Raw genomic sequence first — 24,235 nt, forward strand, 5'->3', positions numbered from 1 at the left:
AACAAATTCTCCTTTTCATCTTTTTCCTGACTAAATATTTCATTGGCATGGTTCAATCACAACATGGTTAAATACCACCTGGCAGAGCAAACATTCCTGAAAGATTGCTAAATACAGTGTCTGAGAAGGAAATTGAACAGGATGCAAAAAACACTGATGAGAAATTTCTTAATCTGGGTCTTTGACCGGTGGAGCAATGTATACAATGAACCAGTAAGTAATACTCGAACAGAAGATGGGACTGTCTGTTTTGCAGAAATAGCTGGAATCAAGAAATGCACATACAGCAGAATATCTAAAAGAAGCAGCACAAAAAGCTCTATGAACAAACATTCAATGTCAAGTGCATAGCCTCATCACAGACAACGGCAAAGGTAACAAAGATGAGAAGAAATCTAGAAGACAACAAAGAGAACCTGAAACTTACAACATACATGTGTAGTGGCCATTTGGTGCATCTTTCAGCCAATGACTTAACTCCAATAATAAAGCAAAGCGTTGATGGAAGGTCTGAAAAATTGTGTAACCACCACATTGTTTCAGCTTCAACGAGAACAAGATGATACAAACGAATTGTCCAACATGTATGAGGGACTTCAATAGTTGAAGATGTTATTAAGAACTGGTCTCTTGATAAAAAAAATTGTGAAGAAAGTCACAACAAAATAGATAGAACTATTCAGAAGATAAGCTGAATACACTAAAACCTATTTTCATAGCTTTGCACCAAATGGAGAAAGAGTGCTATGGTATTGCTGAGTCTGGAAAGAACTTCAAGAAACACTGAAGAGATACCCAACCACAAAGAACAAGTTAAAAATCACTTAGGAAAGTTAGATGTCAGCAAGTCACCAGGTCCTGATGAAATGCATCCCAGGATACTCAAGGAGCTGATAGAGGAGGTATCTGAGCCTTTAGCTATGATCTTTGAAAAATCATGGAAGACAGGGGAGATTCCAGAAGACTGGAAAAGGGCAAATATTGTGCCCATCTATAAAAAGGGGAATAAGAACAACCCAGGAAACTACAGACCGGTCAGTTTAACGTCTGTCCCAGGGAAGATAATGGAGCAGGTAATTAAGGAAATCATATGCAAACACTTGGAAGGTAATAAAGTGATAGGGAATAGCCAGCATGGGTTTGTGAAGAACAAGTCATGCCAAACTAATCTGATAGCTTTCTTTGATAGGATAACGAGCCTTGTGGATAAGGGAGAAGTGGTGGATGTCATATACCTAGACTTTAGTAAGGCATTTGATACGGTCTCTCATGATATTCTTATTGATAAACTAGGCAAATATAACTTAGATAGGGCCACGATAAGGTGGGTGCATAATTGGCTGGATAACCGTAGTCAGAGAGTTGTTAACGGTGCTAAATCCTGCTGGAAAGGGATAACAAGTGGAGTTCCGCAAGGGTCTGTTTTGGGACCCGTACTGTTCAATATCTTCATCAATGATGTAGATATTGGGATAGAGAGTACGCTTATTAAGTTTGCAGATGATACCAAACTGGGTGGGGTTGCAACTTCTTTGGAGGATAGGGACATCCTCCTGCTTCTCCACGTGGGAACTAATGATACGGCCAAGAATGATCTTGAGCGTGTTACTGCGGATTATGTAGCGCTAGGAAGAAGGATCCAAGAATTTGGAGTGCAAGTGGTATTCTCCTCCATCCTCCTGTTGAAGGGAAAGGACTGAGCAGGGATCGTCGAATTGAGGACGTAAATGCGTGGTGGCGCAGATGGTGTCACAGAGAGGGCTTTGGTTTCTTCGACCACGGGACTCTGTTCCGGGAGCAAGGATTGTTAGGAAGAGATGGGATCCACCTAATGAAGAGAGGAAGGAGCATCTTCACGGGCAGGCTTCCAAACCTAGTGAGGAGGGCTTTAAACTAGGTTCGTCGGGGGACGGTGACCAAAACCCTGAGGGGAGTGGGAAAGTCGGATACCGGGAAGAAATGCAGAGAGGAAGGGGCAAGAAAGGAGGACCCATGTTTCGAATGGAGAAGATAGGACGATCAACTGGTTACCCGAAGTGTTTGTACACTAATGCGAGAAGCCTGGGCAACAAACAGGAAGAACTGGAGGCCCTGGCCCAGACCAAGAAATATGATTTAATTGGGATAACAGAGACTTGGTGGGATGACTCGCATGACTGGAGCACTGTCATGGAAGGGTATAGACTGTTCAGGAACAACAGGCAGGGGAGAAAAGGAGGAGGAGTTGCACTATATGTAAGAGAGCACTACAATTGCTCTGAACTCCAGTATAAAGAGGGAGAAAAACCTGTTGAGAGTCTATGGGTTAAGTTTAAAGGAGCAAACAACAGCCTTGATGTTGTGGTTGGTGTTTGCTACAGGCCACCGAATCAGGTGGATGAGGCAGATGAGGCTTTCTTCGGACAACTGAGCGAAGCTTCCAGATCGCAGGCCCTGGTTCTCGTGGGGGACTTTAATCACCCTGACATCTGCTGGGAAACCTATACGGCAGTACACAGGAAATCCAGGAAGTTTTTCGAGAATGTTGGGGATAACTTCTTGACACAGGTGCTGAAGGATCCAACCAGGGGCCGTGCGCAGCTTGACCTTCTGCTCACAAACAGGGAGGAACTAATAGGGGAAGTGGAGGTGGGTGACAACCTGGGAAGCAGTGATCATGAGATGGTAGATTTCAGGATCCTGACCAAAGGAAGAAAAGAGAGTAGTAAAGTACACACCTTGGACTTCAAAAAAGCAGATTTTGACTCCCTCAGAGATCTGATGGGCAGAATCCCCTGGGATGTTAACATGAAGGGGAAAGGAGTCCAGGACAGCTGGCAGTATTTTAAAGAAGCCTTATTGAAGGCACAGAAAGAAACCATCCCGACGCGTAGCAAGAGAGGCAAACATGGTAGGAGACCGGACTGGCTTACAGGGGAAATCCTTGGTGAACTTAAGCACAAAAAGGAAGCTTACAAAGAGTGGAAACTTGGACAAATGACCAGGGAGGAGTTTAAAGGTCTAGCTCGAGAATGCCGGGGGGTTATCAGGAAGGCGAAAGCGCGAATGGAATTGCGACTGGCTAAAGATGTGAAGGATAACAAGAAAGGTTTCTACAGGCATGTTAACAAGAAGAAGGTGATCAGAGAGGGTGTGCGGCCCCTAATGGATGAAGGAGGTAACCTAGTGACAGATGATGTGGGGAAAGCTGAAGTACTCAATGCTTTCTTTGCCTCTGTATTCACGGACAAGGTCGGCTCCTGGACTTCTGCGCTAAGTGACGCAAGATGGGATGAAGATGGACAGCCCGTGGTGGGTAAAGAACAGGTTAGGAACTATTTAGAAAAGCTAACCATACACAAATCCATGGGTCCGGACTTAGTGCATCCGAGGGTACTGAGGGAGTTGGCAAATGTCATTGTGGAGCCTTTGGCTATTATCTTTGAAGCGTCGTGGAGATCGGGAGAAATCCCGGATGACTGGAAAAAGGCAAATGCAGTGCCCATCTTCAAAAAAGGGAAGAAGGATGATCCGGGGAACTATAGGCCGGTCAGTCTTACCTCGGTTCCTGGAAAAATCATGGAAGGGATCCTTAAGGAATCCATATTGAGGCACTTGGGTGAGAGGAAAGTGATTAGGAATAGTCAGCATGGATTCACAAAGGGAAAGTCGTGCCTGACCAATCTGATTAGCTTCTATGATGAAGTAACTGGCTCGGTGGACATGGGGAAGTCAGTGGATGTTATATACCTTGACTTTAGCAAGGCTTTTGATACGGTCTCCCACAATATTCTTGCCAGCAAGTTAAGGGATTGTGGATTGGATAAATGGATGGTAAGATGGATAGAAAGATGGCTAGAAGGCCAGGCCCAGCGGGTAGTGATCAATGGCTCGATGTCAGGATGGGGGTCGGTTTCTAGCGGAGTGCCCCAAGGTCCGGTTCTAGGACCGGTTTTGTTCAATATCTTTATTAATGATTTAGATGAGGGGATGGATTGCACCCTCAGCAAGTTTGCGGATGACACTAAGCTGGGGGGAGAGGTAGATACCCTTAAGGGCAGAGATAGGGTACAGAATGACAGACAAATTGGAGGACTGGGCCACAAGAAATCTGATGAGGTTCAACAAGGACAAGTGTAGAGTCCTGCACTTGGGATGGAAGAATCCCAAGCATAGTTACAAGCTGGGGACCAACCGGTTAAGTAGTAGTTCTGCAGAAAAGGACCTGGGGGTTACAGTGGATGAGAAGCTAGATATGAGTCAACAATGTGCCCTTGTAGCCAAGAAGGCTAATGGCATATTAGGTTGCATTAAGAGGAGCATTGCCAGCAGATCCAGAGAAGTCATCATTCCCCTTTATTCGGCTTTGGTGAGGCCGCATCTGGAGTATTGTGTCCAGTTCTGGGCCCCCCACTACAAAAAGGATGTGGACGCATTGGAGAGGGTCCAGCGGAGGGCAACCAAAATGATTAGGGGCCTGGAGCATATGACTTATGAGGAGAGGCTGAGGGACTTGGGTCTGTTTAGTCTGCAGAAGCGAAGAGTGAGGGGGAATTTGATAGCAGCCTTCAACTTCCTGAAGGGAGGTTCCAAAGAGGATGGAGAGAGGCTGTTCTCATAGTGACAGATGGCAGAACAAGGAGCAATGGTCTCAAGTTGTGGTGGGAGAGGTCCAGGTTGGATATTAGGAAAAACTATTTCACTAGGAGGGTGGTGAAGCACTGGAATGGGTTACCTAGGGAAGTAGTGGAGTCTCCATCCCTAGAGGTGTTTAAGTCTCAGCTTGACAAAGCCCTGGCCGGGTTGATTTAGTTGGAACTGGTCCTGCCTAGAGCAGGGGGCTGGACTTGATGACCTTCTGAGGTCTCTTCCAGTTCTATGATTCTATGACAATTCAAAATGACCTTAGCAAGTTAGAGAAATGGTCAGAGGTAAACAGGATAAAGTTTAATAAAGAGAAATGCAAAGGGCTCCACTTAGGAAGGAACAATCAGTTCCATACATACAAGATGGGAAGCGACTGTCTAGGAAGGAGCATGGCGGAAAGGGATCTAGGGGTCATAGTGGACCACAAGTTGAATATGAGTCAACAGTGTGATGCTGTTGCAAAAAAAGCAAATATGATTCTAGGTTGTATCAACAGGAGTGTTATAAGCAAAACTCGTGAAGTCATTCTGCCGCTCTACTCTGCACTAGTTAGGCCTCAGCTGGAGTACTGTGTCCAGTTCTGGGCGCCACATTTCAAGAAAGATGTGGAGAAATTGGAAAGGGTACAGAGAAGAGCAACAAGAATGATTAAAGGTCTAGAGAACATGACCTATGAAGCCAGGCTTCATGAACTGGGCTTGTTTAGTTTGGAAAAAATATTAAGGGGGGACATGATAGCGATTTTCAAATATCTAAAAGGGTGTCACAAGGAGGAAGGAGAAAATTTGTTCCTCTTGGTTTCTGAGGACAGGACAAGGAGTAATGGGCATAAAGTGCAGCAAGGGAGGTTTAGATTGGACATTAGGAAAAAATTCCTAACTGTCAGGGTGGTCAAATATTGGAATAAATTGCCAAGGGAGGTGGTGGAATCTCCCTCTCTGGAGATATTTAAGAACAGGTTAGATAGACATCTGTCAGGGATGGTGTAGACGAAGCTTGGTCCTGCCTTGAGGACGGGGGCTGGACTCGATGACCTCTCGAGGTCCCTTCCAGTCCTATCATTCTATGATAACCACAAATTTGAACTGCCGGCATTAAACAGCAGATGGATCAAGCACTTGCTCCAACTCATTTTCTCACCAATATTACCCAATTTCATCAAGGTAATCTGTCCAGCTGCCAGAGATGATGCTCATGTGATATGACTCATCACTCATGCCAGCCACTAGAATGTCAGTGCCAGAGGTGACCATTCAAGCAGTACATGTTCGCTGATGTTTTTAAAAAATGTTCAACTGGAATTAGTTACTAGCTAAGAATCTAGAAATAGTTTGGTCACGTGATAAACCAGCTTTTGACAGCAGCAGCCTCTCCTACAGGCACAAAGTAGAAATGTTAAAATTAGATCAATCAACTAATGGCATTCCCATCGACTATTCGATTAGTCGATAAGGGCGCTTCCGCTTTGAAATGTAGCAACATTTCAAAGGCGGAAGCGCCGCGCGGCATTCTGCCTTTGAAATAAATGTATAAGAACCGCAGCAGGGGCTCTAATGCATTTCAAAGATTGAAATGCTGAATGGAGGCGGGGGTCAGCAGGGAGTCCCCCTCCGAGCCTGGGCTCCATGTGGGCATTTCCACTTTGAAATTTACAAGAGCCCCTGTTGGGCAGCTCCTGCTACATTTCAAAGCAGAAGCGCCCTTATCAACTAATCAAATAGTTGATGGAAATCCCATCGACCCTTTGATTAGTTAAAAAATCTAATTTTAACATCCCTATTTTGTGCCTGCAGGAGAGGCTGCTGCTATCAAAAGCTGGTTAAGCACTTGAGCAAACTGTTTCTGGGTGCTTAGCTAGTAACTACTTCCAGTTCAGTGTTTATTAAAAACATCAGCGAACATGTACTGCTTGAATGGTCATCGATGGCACTGACCCTGGGCTCTACGCGGGCACTTCCGCTTTGAAATGTACAAGAGCCCAGCAGGGACTCTTTCACATTTCAAAGGTAAAACACCAACACTGCAACCCCTGCCCTGTCCCATGGAGCTGGAGCAGGGAGGAACCAGCTTTTCAGCCAGCTTCCCCCAACACCACCCCTTCTTCCTCTTCCTGCCTCTTTCTGATAGACAGAGCAAGGGGAGGGGAAGTGACAAGTCTCCTAGTATGTCGACTATCTGATAAGCTTTTACTTATTGGATAGTTAACTAGTCACTTACATCCCTAGGACAAAAGGAATATTTTCATCTTTTGGACCAATGCATTCAAGGTTGAGGAACTGACTGGGAGACGAAAAAAAGCAATAAAACTTGCCTCTCTCCTCTTCCAGTATATGAATAAAAAAAAAAAAAGAGGAGGAGGGGAGATACCTACTTGTTTGAAAAGTACGAAGAACAGCCTCAGTAATTTAGTAGACTGCCATCTCATTTTCTAGAGACTTAGGTGAGTAGGAACTTAATCTCCAGTCACTTTCACTTTGGCAGATTTGAAAATTTCCCCTGACCTGAAATAATCAGTTTAATTCACTAACTACAGTTAATCCCTTGGTTCCTTTAATAAGTCATCTACCTGTAAATGAGAAACACGTTTTGGTAAGAGAAATCTATTTATCCAAAGCATTTAAGATATTTTAAGATATGAAATAAAACAAAGTTTTATATGTTGTTATATGTTTAAATTCCAGTTACCATCCTAGTGCAACTTGTCACAAAACAAGAGCAGAGTCAATTACATAAGTAGGCAATAGCTCCTTCACTATTTTCTAACATACCACAAACACACAATTAATAAAAATCTGAAAATATAAAGCTAAACAATTCCTTATGTAAATGTGGTTATCATGTACCTCCTAAAGAGCAAAAAGATGTACCAAATGTAGTGTAAAGGCTTCATTTAGTTGTGAATCATCATGTTTTAAAGGTTATATTTACCAATAAAAATGCACCTTTCTTTAGAAAATGAGTACAAATGGAAAAGCTTATTTAAATCAAGGCTTTCCAAAATCATGATTTAAATCACCTCTTTGAAATCAAAGCAATTTAATCAGTCTACTCTGCTCAGAGGTGTTAAAAATTCATATCCCCTAGTATCATAGTGAAGCTGATCTTACCCTCAGTGTAGTAGACACAGCAGGCCAATGAAAAAATTCTTTCATCGGCCCAGCTACCACTATTCAGGAAGGATTACCTATACTGATAGAGAAAAAAACCATTCTGTCAACATAGGAAGCATCTACACCAGGACACTGCAACTGTGATGCCCATAGTGTAGACAAGCGCTTGGACTGCAAGCCACATTCTGCCATCACAATTACAATGACTTCAGCAGAAGTATTCTGGAACTGAACCACTGAAACAAAGCAGAGATTGGCCCAATGTAAGTTAAAGTTTCACATTTTGCTGAAACTGGTCTAGCTGACAGCTATGTATAGTACAAGATTTAAGATCAAGTAAAATGAATAGTCAACAGCAATTTCCTTTATACAGGCAGTCCCCGACAGTTACGAACGGAGCTCCCCCGGAGGACACGGACTGCGGGACCTCGCAGTCCTGCCGCCCGTGTACTCCGAGGCTTTCTCTGCGTCTCCCTGGTCTGCAGACCAGGAAGACGCGGAGCAAAGCCGCGGGAGGGCTCGGGCAGCGAGGCAGCCCAGGCGCGCCTGGGCTGTCCCGCTGCCGGCTTCCCCGCGACTTTGCAAAGGCAGTAAGATATTCTTCGTCTTATTTTCGATCTCTTTTTAAATAATTCCTAGCATCCTATTTGCTTTTTTGACTGCCACTGCACACTGTGGCAGTCTATTTGGGAATAGACTCAGCTGCAAAACTTGAATTTTACAGCTAAACCATACTACTACCTAAAGAAATAAGAAAAGGATTTTTGTTATTAAATTGGGTAAAATGTCTATAATGTTGATATTTCAAAACAAAAATATTTTGCTTTGTTTAAGGTAACCACAGTCAGACTATTAGGAGCACTGATAAATTTTGGCCATGTATACACCCTGTGCAGACTTGAAGTAAACTGAATTTTCAGCACAATTTAAAAAATTCCTGCAATGCTCAGTTAGGATGAATTAAGATCAGGTCTACACTAGGAGATAAGTTTAAATTAAGATACACAACTCCAGCTACATTAACTGCGTAGCTGGAGTTAATGTACACTAATTTGAACTTTGACCTCTTGCTGTGGGGGCGGCGTCAATGGGAGAAACGGGCCTGTAAACTTCCCTTACTCCCTGGGAGATGGGGTACCAGCGACAGTAGAGGCACCTTCAGAGTTTGATTTAGTGGGTCTTTACTACACCCACTAAATCAAATGCCAGAAGATTGACCTGCAGAGCATCACCCTGCGGGTAAGTACAGACTCTGCCTTAGGCACAGGTCCACACTACAAACTTGCAGAGTTGATTAACTACTGAGCAACATGATTATACCAACTTAACCCCCACGCTATGGCTAGACTATGACTTTTGCCGTAAGAGGCAATGCAAATGAAGCGTTGATTAGCATTTTCCCATGCTTCATTTGCATAGTTCTCTTTTGTTCCGTTTTTGCACTAGGGGGTTTTGCTCTCTGGGAAAGGCATAAGGATCTTGCAGAAAAGGGGGTTTTGGTACAAAATGGCCACAGCCACACTGCCTGTTAGAAAGCTTTTCACATCCCACCTAAACCTCCATTGTTGCAATTTAAGCTTATTGCTTCTTGTCCTATCATCAGGAGTCCAGAAGAATAATTTCTCTCTCTCTTCCATGCAACAACCTTTTAGGTATTTGAAAGCTGTTATTTACCCTCTCAGACTTTATAGAATCATAGGGCTGGAAGAGACCTCAGGAGATCATCAAGTCCAGCCCCTTGCCCAAAACAGGATCAACCCTACCTAAGTCATCCCAGCCAGGGCTTTGTCAAGCCGGGACTTAAACACCTCACGGGATGAAGATTCTACCACCTCCCTAGGGAACCATCCCAGTACTTTCCCCACCCTCCTAGTGAAATAGTTTTTCTCAGTATCCAATGTAGACCTCCTTCACTGTAACTTGAGACCATTGTTCCTTGTTCTGCCGTTCGTCACTACTGACAACAGCCTCTCTCCATCTTCTTTGGAACCTCCCTTCAGAAAGTTGAAGGCTGCTATCAAATCCCCTCTTAACTCTTCTCTTCTACAGATTAAATAAGCCCAAATCCTTCAGCCTCTCCTCGTAGGTCAAGTGCTCCAGCCCTCTAATCATTTTGGTTGCTCTATGCTGGACCCTTTCCAATGTGCCCACATCCTTTCTCTAGTGGGAAGCCCAGAATTGTGGACGCAATATTCCAGATGTGGCATCACTAGTGCTGAATAAAGGGGAATAATCACTTCTCTAGATCTGCGGGCAATGCTCCTCCTAATGCACCCTAATACGCCATTAGTCTTCTTGGCTACTAGGGCATACTGTTGACTCATATCCAGCTTCTCATCCACTGTAACCCCCAGGTCCTTTTCTGATGAACTGGTACCTAGCCAGTTAATCCCCAACCTGTAACAATGCTTGGGATTCTTCCGTCCCAAGTGCAGGACTCTGCACTTGTCCTTGTTGAACCTCATCAGATTTCTTTTGGTCCAATCCTCTAATCTGTCTAGGTCACTGTAGACCCTATCTCTGCCCTCTTCTCTTATCCAGACTAAAACTTACAAACTCCTTGTTTTTGTTTTTGCACTGGCTTAGATTCTGTGCTCATATTAAAAATGTTGCTAGCTCTAAAAATAAGCAAGAATTCTATAACCTAATACTATATGAAGAAGTGGGTTTTGCCCACGAAAGCTCGTGATACCATCTACACGTTTTGTTAGCCTTTAAGGTGCTACTAGACTATTTGTTGTGTTTTAAGTTTTTCCTGTCACAAACTAACTCAGATACCCCTCTGAAGTATTATTGCTATCATCCATAATAATATGAGGTTTGGGGAAAGGAAGGTTGGAAGTGGAACACTGTTCATAGAATCACGAGGTAAACAGAGAACTGGCCATCATTTCTGAATTTCCTGGATTTTGGCTTTATTGTAATCATAACATTTCTAAAGGTCATTTTCTGTACTAACAAGCTAAAAAGGCAGTAACTAGTATGAAGTGGAACAGAGCTTTCACAACATCCGTAAAAGCTGGCATTCTGTAAAATATCAGGGGCATTATAAACATAAACTTTGCTCATCTTCCCCAAATTATACATTCTCAGCATGTATTTACACTAATTACTACAGCACCTGCACATAACACTTCAGGAGCACAAAAAAAGCCACCTCCAGCACCACAAACCAATTAAGTCTCAGTTGTTCAAGTTGTATAGTGTAAGCTTAAAATGAACATTTTAAGCAAAAGTTAAATGAAACTACCATACCTAACTGGAGCTTCCATATAAATACAGGGCCAGTCCGATGAGAATCCAGACCCAGATTCCATTGGGAAATATGATATGACCAAGGGAATTGCTAAAAGGAGCTAGCAGATATTAAAAACAAGACCTTTCCAGAGGCTGATTTTATGCCATTTGCTGGGAAGGGCTCCATTTCAACGGAAAGTGCAGCTCCTCCTGTCTTGCACGTCCTCCCCCTCTCTTGCCCTCGCTCGCATCCAGTTCCAATTTCTCTCCTTGAAAAAAACAGCTGCTCTCACACCAGGAGGGCCCCTACATTTCACCAGCCAACACCACCCCAGAGGCTGTTCCTTTGATCTTCTGCTTTATTATAAGCATCCATCATTTACTCAAATTAAGATGACTAGGGGACAGATTGCTCTTTGGTGACAAGGGGAAGCACTTGCAGTGGGCTGCACATCCAGCCAGGGTATGCACACTGTAACACAGGACCCTTCGTTTCTGTTTCACAGGATTTTTTCTGTTCCTCTAATTATAAATAAGCAAGATGGCGGTGTGTGTCCACACTTAAGATGTCAACACAACTAGAAGAGAGAAGCTTCACACATGTTATTAAAGCTAATTTACATAATATACAGGTTAAAAAAAGTGTTTGCATATCTGGGTATACTGTTTTTACTGAGTGGACAATCATTTTCATGGGGGGAGGGACTCCACAAATTTTGGTAAGTCATCACAGGCTGCACATTTCTACAATATTAATGGAAGGGGCATAGGGTCTGGAATGGATTTGGCTGCAGGAGAAAGCTCTGAGCTGGTACAGAATGATGGGGCGTAAGAGGGTGAATGGTGTGGGGTCTGGGAGGGAGTATGGGTGCAGGAGAGGGTTCTGACCTGCACCAGCGGATGGGGTGCAAGGTGCAAGCTCTGGCTGGGAGATACTTGCCATAGGCCGGCAGCACAGCAGGGTACTCAAGCAGGCTGCTGGCATGTTTCTGCACGTCCATTTGGGGGAGGGGGAAAACATCACTGCCTGTGCCTGCAAGCACTGCCCCCAGAGCTCCCATTGGCCAGCTTCCAGCCAGTGGGAGCTGTGAAGATTGTTCTGGGGGAGGGAGCAGCGCATAGAGTTGCCTCCCCCTCCACGCCCCACACACACCTGCCGGGGCACGCAGACATGCTGGGAGCCACAGGACTTTTAGCAGTCCAGAGAGTCATGGTTGGCAAGAAGAAATCTTAAATGGGCCAGATCCATATTTTGCCCATCCTTGGCTTAGATTATCCACAAATAAAGTTTCTTTTAAAAGTCACAGATACATAAAGTACCGCATTTGCAGACATTTCAGTACCAAATTTTGTCTAAGCCAAATTCTGACTTGAAAGCAGGCAAAACTGAAATGACAGCAGTTCCCTTTCTATAGCCAGTTCCCAGCAGAGGGGTTTATACTCTTTCCTGTGGTAATCTTCTTCACTAACAACAACGAAAGTGCAGATTTGTTTTCTAAACATAAGTGACTAAACGCAGGCGCACAATCTTGCTCTAGAAACCAGTTTCCCCAATAGCTAAGCAAAAACTGATAGAATCCTACCAAATTCCATTCTGGTCAAATTCACAGTCACAGGATTTTTTTAAATTGTAAATTTCATAATTTCAGACATTTAAATGTGAAGTTCCACAGTGTGGCTACTGCAGGCGGCAGCGCAGAAGGAAAGGTGGAATGATACGGTTTTGCCACACTCCCACTTGTGCTGTCGCTGGCAGGGCACTGCCTTCAGAGCCAGCAATTGCCACTCTCTGGCCACCCAGCTCCGAAAGCAATACCAGAACCCCCTGCAATAACCCTGAGACATTCCCATGATGCTCTTTGGGGTCAGGACTCCCAGTTGTAGAAGCATTGGTCTCCCCCATGCAATGTGTACAGCATAAGGTAAAAGTACACAAAGGACCAGATATCAGAGTCCACGATACGTTTTTCACACCCTTGAATTTGAGAAAGCCCTAAACACTGGGGACAAAGGAAGGCCATGTGCAGTGTGTTAATGTAGAGAAGATAATTCGCCTTCTTGTCCTCATGCAACCTGCAGTTGCTGCAACAAAGAAAATATTATTTGTTTGGGCAACCTTTTGATAATCAGTAGACCACGATTCGCTACCTCCCTCACAAACGAAGAGGGGAGCACCCAGGAAACAATGGAAGAAAAGCAGTATGGAAACCACACAATATCCAGTTCAATAACAATTCTGCCTCCTCTTCCCTACAATGCCAGCTCCCCTTCAGCCTGCATTAGAATTTTAAAAAGGGACCAAAGACATGCCCTAACCATACCATCACTTTGAGGGAATCAGAGACCTTGTCCAAAACCCTGCCCCCCAGCACAAGCATACCTCAGACATTCCCAGCAACCATGGCAGCAATGAGGTGACTAGACTCCCCCCTCCTCCCCCAAAAAAGAAAAAAAACAAGCACACACAAAAAAACAGAATTCAGCAGGGGTAGCAGAGAAAAACAGACTTTCTTTTCACAGTAAAAAGAGACATGAGTTTGAGGCAGACCAGAGAGAATCAGAAACCTCTCTTCCTTGACAGCCAAGGTACAGGAGAGCCAGAAATCTGGTGAAAGGGAGGAGACCAAAGCCCCATAGAGGCACAAGTCTGTGTGAAGAGAACAGATGCCCCTCTAACAGTGAAAATGGATGTGGGAATAATAAAATCAGATTGCTAGAGTGGGGTGGGAGGAGATCCCTACAGATCTGCTTGTCCTCTCCCTCTGCTTAATGTAAGAACACTATCCTACACTCTCTGGACCCCTCCCTATGCCTCTCACTGGGGCTCAGAGGTGTAACACAGAGCCCTTTCCCCCAAATGAAAACCACAAGGACCGGGGTTCAAATCCAAAGGGGAGTAAGCAAGGACCCCTTCCTACTCTAAGAAGGCATAGGGAAGATGGGGACAAGATAATTTAGGCCTAATGAAATACATAGGATGGAGAGGAATAAGCTTGAATGCACAGCCCTAATTTTAGCCAATTGGTCAGCAAGGCAACCCCACTGGTTATTCCAAAGTCTTCCACTAGCAGATACCAGACTGAACAAGGAATGAAGCACTGTTTATTCTCTGTGAAGTCTGGCAACAGCCACTGTGAGAAGATAGGTTGCTGGGCTAAATGGACCATTGGTCTGACCCAGATGGTCCTTCTGATGCTCTTAGAGGAACCAGCTGATTGGGGGTGTGGAAAGGGCTGACATAGGCTTCTCACTTCCAAAACTAGCACTGCTCCCAACCCTAAAATGGGGGGAGAACCAGGCAAAGGCAGGGAGAAAGAGGACAGCTCTCACTCCCCAGAGAAAAGACAGGGAGGTGTGGGGTGCAAGAGATTAGGAGGAAGGGAAGATGGGAACTCTCTGGCAGGGTGGAGGAATAATACCAGGAGGGTTTGATTCCTCCATCCCCAATTTGTAGGAGGAGATAGAGACGACAAAGGAGCAGACACACCCCCAACTGCTCTCCCTCACTCCCTCTTGAGCATCAGAAAGGAAAAACTAGAGCTTTCTACAAGGTATACAGAAGAGAAGAGAGTCTCGAGCCTGGAAAAAGGCCTCCACAAGTGGGGGAAGGACCTTTCTAATCCACTCTGCTCCCCCCAATCACTTACCCCTTCCTCTTTGAGAAAGATGGGAAGGGATGAGGTTCTGGTGGCCTTCTCCCCCTTACCCTCAAGTCCCCTCAAACAAGAAGGGGCTTTACCCTCCTGGAAGGGGTAGAATGGTGAAAGAGGGCTCTGCTCTCTATCTGGAGGGGAGAGATGGGTAGCAGGGGCGATGCTGGTCATGGGGAGGGGGCAGAAGAGACAGGTGGCAAGGAGAATCTCTCATGTCTCTCTTGGGGGAGGGGAGATAAGTGGCAATGAGGAGCTGTAGTGTCTATCTAAGGAGAGAGGGGAAATAGATGGAGAAAGGGACCTGGCTCTCACTCTGGGGACTCTATTTTCTCTCTCTCAGGATAAAAGGGAGATGAGTGGCAAACGAGGACCCCCCCCCTTTGCAAACGGAATGGGGTAGATGGGGGGGGCTCAGTTCTCCCCTGAGCAAGGACACTGCTCTCTCTGTGGGGGATGAGTAGGAGGGCATAATGGGGGGGCTCTGCCATTCCCAGGAACAAGGAAGTGGTGGGGAGAAGAGTGGAATGGAGGAGCTCTGCTCTCCCCAGGAATGAGGGGGTGTGGGGAGTGGAGCAAGGCGGAATGGGGGGCTACTCTCCCTGAGAGGAGACCGGGGAAGGCATAATGGGGGGCTGCTCACCCCAAGGTGAGGCACGGGGGGGCAGAATGAGGGAGTTGCTCACCCCAAACGGGGGAGAAGAGGGCAGAGTGGGGGGGGTCGCTCTCTCCAAGGGGGCAGAGAGGAAGGCAGAAGGGGGGGGGTGCTCTCCCTGAGGGGAAGTGGGAGAAGAAGGCGGATGGAGGAGCTGCTCTCCCCAAGAGGGGGTGGAGAGAAGGGCAGAATGGGTGGGCTGCCCAACCCGAGGGGGGGTGGGGAGAGCAGAATGGGTGGGCTGTTCTCCCCAGGGGTGCTCCCGGCGGGGGAGGATGCTGCTCTCCCCGGGGGGCTCTCACGGTGGGGTGGGCTGCTTTCCCCCGGGGGGGAGGCTCCCGGCGGGGGGTGGAGGGGCTGCTCTCCCCGGGGAGGGGGGGCTCCCGGCGGGGGGGGTGGAGGGGCTGCTCTCCCCGGGGAGGGGGGGGCTCCCGGCGGGGGGGGGTGGAGGGGCTGCTCTCCCCGGGGAGGGGGGGGCTCCCGGCGGGGGGGGGGTGGAGGGGCTGCTCTCCCCGGGGAGGGGGGGGCTCCCGGCGGGGGGGGGGGAGGGGCTGCTCTCCCCGGGGAGGGGGGGCTCCCGGCAGGGGGGGGTGGAGGAGCTGCTCTCCCCGGGGAGGGGGGGCTCCCGGCGGGGGGTGGGGGGGCTGCTCTCCCGGGGGGGGGGGGCTCCCGGCGGGAGGGGCTGCTCTCCCGGGGGGGCTCCTGGCGGGGGGGTGTGGAGGGGCTGCTCTCCCGGTGGGAGGTGGGGGGGCTGCTCTCCCCGGGGGGGGGCTCCCGGCGGGAGGGGGTGGAGGGGCTGCTCTCCCCGGGGGGGGGCTCCCGGCGGGAGGGGGTGGAGGGGCTGCTCTCCCCGGGGGGGGGGCTCCCGGCGGGGGGGCTGCTCTCCCGGGGGGGGCTCCCGGCGGGGGGGCTGCTCTCCCGGGGGGGGGCTCCCGGCGGGGGGGGGTGGGGGGGGGCTGCTCTCCCGGGGGGGGGCTCCCGGCGGGGGTGGGGGGGGGGCTGCTCTCCCCGGGGGGGCTCCCGGCGGGGGTGGGTGGGGGGGGCTGCTCTCCCCGGGGGGGGCTCCCGGCGGGGGGGGCTGCTCTCCCGGGGGGGGGCTCCCGGCGGGGGTGGGGGGGGGGCTGCTCTCCCCGGGGGGGCTCCCGGCGGGGGGGGTGGGGGGGGCTGCTCTCCCGGGGGGGGGCTCCCGGCGGGGGTGGGGGGGGCTGCTCTCCCCGGGGGGGCTCCCGGCGGGGGGGGTGGGGGGGGCTGCTCTCCCGGGGGGGGGCTCCCGGCGGGGGGGGCTGCTCTCCCCGGGCTCCGCTCCCCGCCGTGCCCCCGCGCTGAGGGAGACGCCCCCCTGAGGGCCCCGCGCCCGGCCCGGCGGGCTCCCCGGGGGGCGGGGGAGTCGCTCCCTCCCGCGGCCCGCTCGTTACCTGCCCAATGTGCTCACAAAGCAGCAGCGGCGCCCACCACTGTCACGTGACCCCCCCGGCTGCAGCGCCGCGCCGCGCCGCGCGGCCCGCTCCCCCGCCACGTGACCCACACAGCGCGCGCGCCGCCGAGCGCCGTTCCGCGCGAGCCGGCCCGCCCGCTCCCCCACGTGACACAAGGAGACAAAGACGCTCCCTCGGCACGTGACCAGGGTTGCCCAGCAAGGCGGGGAGCGGGAAGAGACATCGGCCCCGCCCATCGCGGGGGGCGGGGCTTCGCTCCTGAGGGGGCGGGGCTTCGGAGTCCAGGGTGGGATAGGGACCGGCTCCAAGGCAGGGGGAGGGGACTCAACCCCCGCTTGGTGGGGGCTGTAGGGGGGGAGGTCAGCACCCAGGGGTGGGGGGGGCTGTAGGGGGGGAGGTCAGCACCCAGGGGTGGGGGGGGCTGTAGGGGAGGGGAGGTCAGCACCCAGGGGTGGGGGGGCTGTAGGGGGGGAGGTCAGCACCCAGGGGTGGGGGGGCTGTAGGGGGGGAGGTCAGCACCCAGGGGTGGGGGGGCTGTAGGGGAGGGGAGGTCAGCACCCAGGGGTGGGGCTGGAAAGGTGGGGGAAAGGCTGTAGGGGGGGAGGTCAGCACCCAGGGGTGGGGGGGCTGTAGGGGAGGGGAGGTCAGCACCCAGGGGTGGGGCTGGAAAGGAGGGGCAGCTTGTATTAGCATCATCAAAAAGTCTGGTTTGGAAATTTGGTTTCAGGTGAAAATGACCACACGTACTGTAAAGCCAGGTGAGGATGCTTCTGCATGATCTGAAGAAGATCCATTAAATATGTTAAGCAACAGGTCATTGAAAAGTTAAGCTGATTTCACAATTGACATTTCTTCTTTGTTTTTTTAAGCTGTCTGATTACATTTGAACAGCAGTAAAAAGGTGGGTGGAGAGCAGTTTTTTGTTTTCTTTTATCAGTAATGTATTTCAATTCACCTTAAACAGATTCCTTATCTACTGAGCCAAGGTCTGCATTACACTTTTCTGGATTAGGCCTGTGAAAAAACACACCCCTAACCCACAAAATTTTACTGGCGAAAAGTACCGTATGGGTAGCTTCAGACAAAGAGCAGCTACACTACATGCCTTACAGCTGCATGGCTGTAGCAGCACAGCTGTGTCCCTGTAAAGTACACAGTGTAGACATAGCCTTTAGACCCTGGGGCTACGTCTAGACTGGCATGATTTTCCACAAATACTTTTAACGGAAAAGTTTTTCCGTTAAAAGCATTTGCGGAAAAGCACGTCTAGATTGGCACAGATGCTTTTCTGCAAAAGCACTTTTTGCGGAAAAGCGTCCGTGCCAATCTAGATGCGGTTTTGCACAAGTAAGCCCAGATCGCCATTTTCACGATTGGGGCTTTAAACAATACCGCGTTGTCTACACTGGCCCTCTTGCGCAAAAGCATTTGCACAAGAGGGCTTTTGCCCAAACAGGAGCAGCATAGCATTTCTGCAAGAACACTGATTTCTTACATGAGATCTTCAGTGTTCTTGCGGAAAGTCAAGAGGCCAGTGTAGACAGCTGGCAAGTTTTCCAGAAAAACTTGCCAGTCTAGACGCAGCCTGTGTGAGCAGGAAAGCTTCCATGGGCCAGATCTGCCACTCCCCCACCCCCAGATCAATCAAGTTCAGAACAGCTGGTGGTTCACTCTAAGCACTGGGAGGCAGGGGGCAAAGACTTCACGTGTCCCCAGGCCAATCAGGGACTGTAGGCAGGGGACCATGGGAAGTGTGGTAGGTCCAGCCTGCTACAGATTACACCGAGCTCCTCAGGCGCTCCCAGGATGCTTCACTGCAGGCTCAGTAGTATAAAGCTTATATATAAGTTTTATACTGCAGAGCCAGCAGTGTGTGTAACCACTATGATTTTTAGCAATTACACAGTTACATTTTTAAATGACTTTTTACATCCCTAGTTTCAACCTGACAGGACAGCCAGCTTGAGTGAAAAATCACCGTCGCAATCAAGTTAATGGTTTTTGAGTGTGGACAGGACTTGAGAGTCAACACATGATTTATAATTGTAGTTAATTTTGTTGTGAAAAGACAAGCCCTTAGAAACAACATAAGACAGGTAGTGGAAGCTTGCGTTTACAATGGTGAAGGACCAATATTCCAGTCTTGGCCCTCAAATTCTTTTTTATTTAGGGAGAGGCAATTAATGCCGCAATGCAGTTCCATTAGAAAGCTGGGGAGGGGAGTAGTTTGCCAAAACTTGTAACTTCAAAAATAGATTCTCATGGTTTCAGATGTCTAGGGTTATGTCTCATTGACATTTGGAACCTTCTCTGAATATTTGCATTAAATTACATGCTTTGTTTGAAGATTAAAAAACGTTTCTTTTAGAAATATTTGTGGAGCCTGATGGTTCTTGGTCTTCCTCATTTTACTAAATGCAGTCACATTACATCCAAAAATTCAAACTGTAGGTACATTTTACACGATCTTGGGTAAGAGACAGTTTTCAAGGTTGAGAGTGGAGATGAAAATATTTAAGAAATTGCTTTTGTTTGAAAACTAGACATATTCTTATCAATAGCGAAAAACAAACAACTGTGAATTTCATTGTCGGTCTCTAAACCAGCTAGGGCTAGTTTTCAGATGAAAAAGGAAATAGCATCTGGTGGTTACTCCACCTCCTTCTCTATCCTGCAAATGGCTCTTTGGCAAGTTCATTTTTCAGATGAAGTAACTAAGAACCAGAGGTAAAGTGACTTGTCAGAGGTTATAGAGGGATATTGTGGTAGAGCAGGTGGTATGAAGCTCTGTTTTACACTCTAGGCCACACTGCCTCTTTTACAAATAGTTTTACATTTCTGTAATGAGGCCAACTGAAAAATACTTATTTCACCTTTATAAATGCCCAAAGACCGGGGACATATGTTCATCCTGTTGGACTTAGCTGCAACACTTGATACGTTTCGTCACGAAACATCTGTGTACTCCAGCAATCTGCACTTCCTGAAATGGTTCAGGTCCTTCCTTTCAGACTAAATCCAGAGGTTCATTATGAGCAACTGCTACTCCACTTCTAAATACCTCCCCTTTGGAGTCTCGCAAAGCTCACGCCTCTCCAGCATGCTCCTCAACGTGGACTGCTCTGTGAAGCTCTCTGTAGAGCTGCTGAGCAACTGTAGTATAGTTGAGATGCGCTCCCATATCTCCTTCATGTCTGCTGTAAACAGTTCCACCTCCGTATCTCATAGACTAACTGAAGTGTTGGAGCATAAGCTTTCGTGGGCAAAGACCCACTTCGTCAGATGCATGTCAGATTCAGACTAACACGGCTACCCCTCTGATACTCCACATCTCCGCTTTTAGCCATACTCAGCAGCGGGATGAAGTAACAAATAGGGGTGACAACATGCAACTCTGGTGACGTTCCACATAGGCTTTGAACCCTTTACTGCAGGGGTCTCCAACCTTTTTAAGCAGGAGATCGCTTTTTGAATTTAAATGCAATCCAGGATCCACCTAAAACCCAAACACCCTTGCCCCACCTCCTTCCCGCCCCTTCTCCAAGGCCCTGCCCCTGCTCACTCCGGCTGTGTCTACACTGGTGCGATCTTGCGCAAAAGCGGCTGCTCTTGTGCAAAAACTTGCTGCCTGTCTACACTGGCCGTGTATTCTTGTGCAAGTAAACTGACGTTCTAATGTATGAAATCAGGGCTTCTTGTGCCAGAACTCTGATGCTCCTGCTTAGGAATAAGCCTTTTTGCTCAACTGTTCTTGGGCAAGAGGCCACTGTAGACAGGCAACATGAATTTCTTGCACAAGAAAGCCCTATGGTTAAAATGGCCATTAGAGCTTTCTTGTGCAAGAGAGAGTCTACACTGGCATGGATGCTCTTGCACAAAAGCACATGGCAGTGTAGACACTCTCTTCTGGAAGAGTTTTTGCACAAGAGCTCTTCCACAAAAGAGTTTTTGCGTGAGAACGCGCCAGTGTAGACATAGCCCGTCCTCCCTTCCTCCCCCATACTCACTCGCTTTTATCAGGCTGGGGCCAGAGGGCAGAGGTGCGGGAGAGGGGGATGCAGACTCTGCTCTTGGGTTAAAGCAGGGGTTCCCAACTTTTTGACCCGGGGACCAGTAAATCCATTCACAAGCTTTTGGAGAACTGGTAACATTCATTTGCATATTTGCATATTCAATAAGCAAATAATGAATATTCAAATAAGTTGTTTCTGGTCCTCCCAAAGCCCCCAGTGCCAACGTTAGCAAAGCTTTTGATACAGTGACCCACAATATTCTTGCCAGCAAATTAAGGGAATATGGATTGGATAAATGGACTGTAAGATGGATAGAAAGCTGGCTAGATGAGGGTTTCCCAAACTTTTTACTTTAGTTGGAACCCGGTTTTTTTCAGTACTGTCTTTTGCAGCTCAAAAATATAAATGCATATAAAAAAAAAATGAAAAATTAATACATTTTCAGTGTTTCACCCGTCTGCATCCTCCACCCAGCCTGGGCCAGAGCTTGGAGGACCCGGTGCCACATGAACACTTCAGGAGGTGGGAGCAGGAGCAGATTGGGGGTAGAGTATCTGGCTAAAAGGGAGGGTGTAAGGAAGAGTAGGGTTGCCAGCTGTCTGGTTTTATACATTTGCGCAAAAGGGCTTTTTCTCCGAACGGGAGCAGCATAGTATTTGCAGAAGAACACTGACAATCTGACATGAGATCGTCAGTGTTCTTGCGCAAATTCAAGTGGCCAGTGTAGACAGCTGGCAAGCTTTCCGCAAAAGCAGTCAGTCTAGACGCAGCCCATGAGGGAGGGAATTGGCTGCTGGAGTTTTTGCGAAGGGGAGGGAGTAGGGGTGGAAGAGCAAGTCAGGCATAGGGGCACCATTAATCCTAAGGACAGCCCTGACCAGTCGATCCCGCTCTGGTTGTTGACTACTGCGTTAGGACATTCATCACATACCCAGTGCCTAGAGAAGGGATTGGCCTACATTCCCTGTAAGCTGAGTGCTTGGGCAGCCACCTAGGAGAGATTCAAATGCCACCCAGCTGATCAGCAGAGCTTCAGTCTTTTTAAATCGCTGCCACTGGCAGCTGAGAGAGCTGCTATGGGAGGAGGGGGGAGCAGGGAGGGCTGGCTTTCACCAGTCCCACCCCTTCTGCTTGAGGCCACGCCCCTTCCAGGAGCCAGTCCCCCTCCCTGGCTGTCAGCCCCGCTGTCTTTCCGTAAATATTCTGTAACTAGCACGTCTTGAAAGTGTATATTTTTGCACTGTTAGGCGTCTGCTTGCCAAATCCTGTGAGCAGGTTTTGTCTCTTAAAACAAGGCTTATGTCTCAGGCTCTTTCCTACCACAATATTTATTACTGCAAATAAAAAGGTGCAATCTTAACTCAGGCTAAAATAGCCTAGAGAGATGGCAAGTTGGTTTGTAACGTGGGCAACTCCAGGCTGCCCTTGAGACTTTGAATTGAGCTTCTAACTGGAGTTAAAAGCTTAGTGGCTGTGTTTTCACTGCTGTTTTAACTCAAGTTGAGAGCACACCTTTTTATGAAGTGTTCCCATGTCTTCTGCTGGGTAGGGGCCTGGACCATTCACGCTAGTCAGGAAAACTCCCAGTCTAAAAGGCCCTTTCTGCTAACTAAATTGAAATGAAAGAGCGAGAAAAGCACCTTTTCTCAAGCCAGCCACTGATACTTTGTTTTGTTATTTAGAGGCCGGGAAATAATTATAGCTCTAAAGAGTTTCACAAGCTCCATGACACACTTGTCTGCACTCTCTAATTTGTGCCCAATTAATGAGTATTATTAGCATTCTTTAATCGTCATTTGGCAATCCCATGCTAACAAAGATGGATATTTGGCATGCAATGTACAGCAACAAAGACCAACGTTTTAGAGCGGGGGCGGGGAACCTTTTTGAGTTGAGGGCCGCTGACCCACAGAAAGATCAGTCAGGGGCCGCATACAAGTGAGAAGCAAAAAAAATCCCCACAACTCTGCACTGACGGGACCCCCCCCTGAGAAGGAGAAAGACACTCCCCACTTTCTCCTTGGGTACCAGAGCCTAGTAGATTTTGTGTGCCGCAGCCCTGTGCAGGGGAGCCAGAGTGCCAGCGTGGTCTCCCCACTGCTAAAGGGTAGTGAGAAAGGGAAAAAAAGAACAAGCCAGAAAGATTTGTGGGGGCAGAGTTTAAGCTGCATAGGCAATAAATACAAGGGAGGGAAATAGCAAATACTTCATTGTAAAGCTTTTCAAAAGAAGTTTTTAAAATGATGGCAAGGACATGCTCATGCTGGGGATTCTTACATTCCACTCTGACGCAGCAGGTGCGTGCGGTTATTGGAGAGAGCATTCTAGACTAAACGGACCAGTGCTTTGATCCTGTGTTCCGACCTATGGGCTTGTCTAGCTTATTCTCCCTTGGCTCAGGCCTGTTCCTTCCTATATTTTCCCCAGTGCTTTGTAGGTCAGAACTAGATTCAAAGATAGGGTCAGCAAAACGATAACAAATAATGGATGTGCACCTCCTACTCTGACCAGCTGGCTTCACTCAGTGCGTGTTTCCTACATTTTACGTCTGTAAGTGCTGCAAAGCCAACGCAGCACAGTTCCATTCACAGACTCTGCAAGGATGAGGCGTGATCAAGAAGAACTATCGGGCTGCATCTACACTGGCATGATTTTGCACAAATACTTTTAACGGAAAAGTTTCGGCATGTGCTTTTGCACTCGAGATGTGGTTTTGCGCAAAAGCATCCATGCCAATGTAGACACTCTCTTGCGCAAGAAAGCGCCGATGGCCATTTTAGCCATTGGGCTTTCTTGCGCAAGAAATTAACATTGCCTGTCTACACTGGCCTCTTGTGCAAGAACACTTGTGCAAGAGGGCTTCTGCCTGAGCGGGAGCGTCACAGTATTTGCGCAAGAAGCACTGATTTTGTACATTACAACGTCAGTGTTCTTGTGCAAATACTCGCAACCAGTGTAGACAGGCGGCAAGATTTTGCCCAAAATCTTGCCAATGTAGACACAGCCTACTTGCCTTTCAGATTCCATGCAGTTTGTCAGAGCTTTTGGAAAAGAATTCTACCATAGGCGCAGTGTGTTTTGCTTAGCAGTCTAGACCATTCTCTAATTTGTCAAGGTCGTTTTCAATTCTAATCTTGTCCTCCAAAGTGCTTGCAACCCCTCTCACCATGAGGTCATCCACAAATTTTATAAGTGTACTCTCCATTCCATTATCTCTGTCATGAATGAACATATTGACTAGTTTTAGATTCAAGACAGATCCTATAGGACCCTGCTACATACACTGCCCTAGTTTCACAATGAACCATTTATAACTACTCTGAGAATGATCTTTCAACCAATTGTGACAGTTTGGGACCCCTGTTATTTTAAATTTGTAATCTGTTTTGCTCTGCCTGTTTTCATCTACAACCTCTTAAAAACGACTGCTTGTTCTTAAAATCACTTTTACTATCAAGCCCAGTACAAATAATTGTTACCTGGGGGAGCAATCAGTGCGCACACCTTC

At 48.0% G+C, this 24,235-nt stretch overlaps 1 protein-coding gene and 1 long non-coding RNA gene across 9 annotated transcripts in view; one reads left to right on the top strand and one right to left on the bottom strand.

Annotated features, from left to right (window-relative positions):
- Window positions 1-16,838, bottom strand: part of UBAP2 (ubiquitin associated protein 2) — a 155,347-nt gene extending 138,509 nt beyond the window's left edge. For 4 of the 8 annotated variants that reach the window (XM_075932780.1, XM_075932779.1, XM_075932778.1 and 1 more), the window contains exon 1: window positions 16,694-16,837. The gene's annotated coding sequence lies outside the window, so the exon portion shown is untranslated. Of the gene's footprint in view, window positions 1-7,733; window positions 7,940-14,620; window positions 15,210-16,693 lie in introns of those variants that run through there. The other 4 variants (XM_075932782.1, XM_075932781.1, XM_006122991.4 and 1 more) reach the window with 3 other exon arrangements.
- Window positions 16,839-16,875: 37 nt separating this feature from the next.
- Window positions 16,876-24,235, top strand: part of LOC142830002 (uncharacterized) — a 35,157-nt gene continuing 27,797 nt past the window's right edge. The window contains exons 1-3 of the long non-coding RNA XR_012905011.1: window positions 16,876-17,000; window positions 17,442-17,472; window positions 17,584-17,615. This is a non-coding gene — a long non-coding RNA (uncharacterized LOC142830002). The remainder of the gene's footprint in view (window positions 17,001-17,441; window positions 17,473-17,583; window positions 17,616-24,235) is intronic.

This window comes from Pelodiscus sinensis, chromosome 6 (assembly GCF_049634645.1).
Source record: "Pelodiscus sinensis isolate JC-2024 chromosome 6, ASM4963464v1, whole genome shotgun sequence".
In the NCBI taxonomy this organism is placed as follows: domain Eukaryota; kingdom Metazoa; phylum Chordata; order Testudines; family Trionychidae; genus Pelodiscus; species Pelodiscus sinensis.